Source organism: Triticum dicoccoides, chromosome 5A (assembly GCF_002162155.2).
Source record: "Triticum dicoccoides isolate Atlit2015 ecotype Zavitan chromosome 5A, WEW_v2.0, whole genome shotgun sequence".
NCBI classification, from domain to species: Eukaryota; Viridiplantae; Streptophyta; class Magnoliopsida; order Poales; family Poaceae; genus Triticum; species Triticum dicoccoides.
Window position 1 is genome coordinate 170,411,576 of NC_041388.1, and position 4,197 is coordinate 170,415,772.

Consider the following 4,197-nt stretch of genomic DNA (forward strand, 5'->3'; position numbering starts at 1 on the left):
GGTGATCTTCGCCTCCCAAAGGCTCTGGTGGTGACGTCACCGTGGGCTCCGCGGTGACCTTCGTCCTGCCGTCCTGCTGGTCTTGGTCTTGTTGCACCGATATGGAATCCTTTGACTAATGCCTCGGGACTCCTCGCCTGCGCTTGCCCCTTTAGAACCAAAGAGTAAATAGGTACTCTGCGCCCGATGGCGCCCGCCTGGCCTTGGTCGTCATGGCTCACATCACACGGACCTCGCGAGGTGCCCCTTGCATAGATATCTCTGCTCCTCAGGAGCCAGCCTAGCGAGGCCACCCCTGGGGAGGTCTTAGTGTCGTCCGGCTCGTGAGGCTTGGCCCCTCGTGAGGGTCTTGAGTGGTCGCTGATGAAGATGGGTCGTACCAAGCCATTGGTGGAGCCACGCTCTGGGCCGTAGGCAAGCAAGTCTGGGTACCCCTGTTCCTAGGACACCAACACCCTTGACGAAAGCACTTCCACGACGCACCATTTATCATCATGGAAGTGGACACTTCTGTGATGATAATTTTGGTAATGTCATGGAACACTTCTACGACAGCACAAGTATGACTATCTTGATTCTGTCATAAAATTGTCATGGATGTACATGCATGACAGAAAACGTGACCTACCATGACAAACACGTATAATCACGGAAGTGTATTTTTTTAGTGCTAGGGCTCAGCAACAAGGACTAGCGGCACCTCCTCCTTCATGAGAGCGCACCTCTTGACCACTAGGACCAGTGGTCTGGTGGGAGGGGGTAGTTCAGCAGTTGAAGGGGAGTTGTTCCCGTCAAGCTCTCTACCGGGAGCCCCGGGAGGCTCTACCGGGAGAGACTTGTCGGAGTCCAGTTTCCTCCTCTTCCAGGCCATTGTTGCCGGCGATACGAAAGGCTGAGTAAGATGGAGAACAAAAGTTCCTGGTTCCATAGGAAGCTTCTGTGCAGTGCACTTTGACAGATGAATAGCAATGTTGTTTTCTACATGGGGTACGTGCTCTGTTTGCAATCCGTTGAAGCGCTCCGACAGCCTTCTCACTTCGTCAACGTATGCCTCCATCAATGGACTTTGGTAATCCTTGTTGACTTTTCTCACCACAAGTTGCAAATATCCTCGAATGATCAAACCCTTGATCCCCAATTCCATGGCAATCCTGAGCCTGACAAGGAGCCCTTCATACTCTGCAGTATTGTTGGTCGCCTCCTCCCAGGGAAAATGCATCTGGACGATGTACTTCATTTGCTCTCCAGTGGGAGCAACGAGAAGCACGCCAGCCCCTCCACCTTGTAGGTAGAAGGCGCCATCAAAATACATGATCCATTCTTGGGGTGCTTCCTGTTGGGAACGTAGCATGCAATTTCGAAAAATTTCCTATGATCACGCAAGATCTATCTAGGAGATGCATAGCAACGAGAGGGGAAGAGTGTGTCCACGTACCCTCGTAGACCAAAAGCGGAAGCGTTAGGTTGATGCGGTCGATGTAGTCAAACGTCTTCACGATCCAACCAATCTAGTAATGAACGTGTGGCACCTCCATGTTTAGAACATGTTCAGCTCGATGACGTCCCTCGAACTCTTGATTCAGCAGAGGGTCGAGGGAGAGTTTCGTCAGCACGACGGCGTGGTAATGGTGATGGTGATGTGATCCGCGCAGGGCTTCGCCTAGCACTACGATGATATGACCAGAGGAGTAAACTATGGAGGGGGGCACCTCACACAGCTACGAGAACAATTGATGTGCCTTTGGGGTGCCCCCTGCCCCCGTATATAAAGGAGGAGAGGGGAGGCCAGCCGACCCTAGGGGGCGCACCAAGTGGGGGGAGTCCCACTAGGACTCCTAGTCCTAGTCGGCTCCCCCTTCCTTCCAACGGAGGGGAAAGGGGAAAGATGTGGAGAGGGATAAGGAAAGATGGGGACACGTCCCCCACCCCTTGTCCAATTCAGATTTGCAAGGGATAGGGGGGCGCCACCTCCTGTGGCCTGCTTGCTCCTCTCCACTATGGCACATTAGGCCCATTAACTTTCCCATGGGGTTCCGATAACCTCCCGGTACTCCGAAAAATCCCCGAACCTCTTCGTAACCATTCCGGTGTCCATATATAACCTTCCAATATATGAATCTTTACCTATCAACCATTATGAGACTCCTCTTCATGTCCGTGATCTCCTCGGGGACTCCGAACAAACTTCGGTCACCAAAACACATAAATCATAAAACAAATCGTCATCGAGCGTTAAGCATGCAGAACCTGCGGGTTCGAGAACTATGTAGACATGACCGAGACACATCTCCGGGAAATAACCAATAGAGGAACCTGGATGCTCATATTGGTTCCTACATATTCTACGAAGATCTTTATCAGTCAAACCACAATAACAACATACGTTATTCCCATTGTCATAGGTATGTTACATGCCCGAGATTCGATCCTCGGTATCATCATACCTAGTTCAATCTCATTACCGGAAAGTCTCTTTACTTGTTCCGTAATACATCATCCCGCAACTAACTCATTAGTCACATTGCTTGCAAGGCTTATAGTGATGTGCATTACTGAGAGGGCCCAGAGATACCTCGACGATACTCGGAGTGACAAATCCTAATCTCGATCTATGCCAACCCAACAAACACCTTCAGAGACACCTGTAGAGCATCTTTATAATCACCCAGTTACGTTGTGACATTTGATAGCACACAAGGTGTTCCTTCGGTGTTCTGGAGTTGCATAATCTCATAGTCAAAGGAATATGTATAAGTCATGAAGAAAGCAATAGCAATAAAACTTAACGATCATTATGCTAAGCTAATGGATGGGTCTTGTCCATCACATCATTCTCTAATGATGTGATCCCGTTCATCAAATGACAACACATATATATGGTTAGGAAACTTAACCATGTTTGATTAACAAGCTAGTCAAGTAGAGGCATACTAGGGACACTCTATTTTGTCTATGTATTCACACATGTACTAAGTTTCCGGTTAATACAATTCTAGCATGAATAATAAACATTTATCATGATACAAGGACATATAAATAACAACTTTATTATTGCCTCTAGGGCATATTTCCTTCAGTCTCCCACTTGCACTAGAGTCAATAATCTACATTACATAGTAATGATTCTAACACCCATGGAGTCTTGGTGCTGATCATGTTTAGCTCGTGGAAGAGGCTTAGTCAGCGAGTCTGCCACATTCAGATCCGTATGTATCTCGCAAATCTCTATGTCTCCCTCCTTGACTTGATCGCGGATGGAATTGAAGCGTCTCTAGATGTGTTTGGTTCTCTTTGCCAAGGCAATTGCTCCAGTATTGTCATAAAAGATTTTCATTGGACCCTATGCACTAGGTATTACACCTAGATCAGATATGAACTCCTTCATCCAGACTCCTTCATTTGTTTCTTCCGAAGCAGCTATGTATTCGGCTTTACATGTAGATCCCGCCATGACGCTCTGCTTGGAACTGCACCAACTTACAACTGCACCATTCAATATAAATATGTATCCGGTTTGCGACTTTGAGTCATCCGGATCAGTGTCAAAGCTTGTATCGACGTAACCATTTATGATCAGCTCTTTGTCACGTCCATAAACGAGAAACATATCCTAGGTCCTTTTAAGGTATTTCAGGATGTTCTTAACCGCTGTCCAGTGATCTACTCCTGCATTACTTTGGTACCTCCCTGCTAAACTTATAGCAAGGCACATATCGGATCTAGTACAAAATATTGCATACATGATAGAACCTATGGCTCAAGCTTAGGGAATGAATTTCATTTTCTCTCTATCTTCTGAAGTGGTCGGGCATTGAGTCTGACTCAACTTTACACCTTGTAACACAGGCAAGAACCCTTTCTTGGACTAATCCATTTTGAACTTATTCAAAACTTTATCAAGGTATGTGCTTTGTGAAAGTCCAATTAAGCATCTTGATCTATGTCTATAGATCTTGATGCCCAATATATTAGCAACTTCACCGAGGTCTTTCATTGAAAATTCTTATTCAAGTATCCTTTTATGCTATCCAGTAATTTTGTATTATTTCCAATCAACAATATGCCATCCACATATAATATTAGAAATGCTACAGAGCTCCCACTCACTTTCTTGTAAATACAGGCTTCTCCAAAAGTCTGTATAAAACCATATGCTTTGATCACACTATCAAAGCGTATATTCCAACTCCGAGAGGC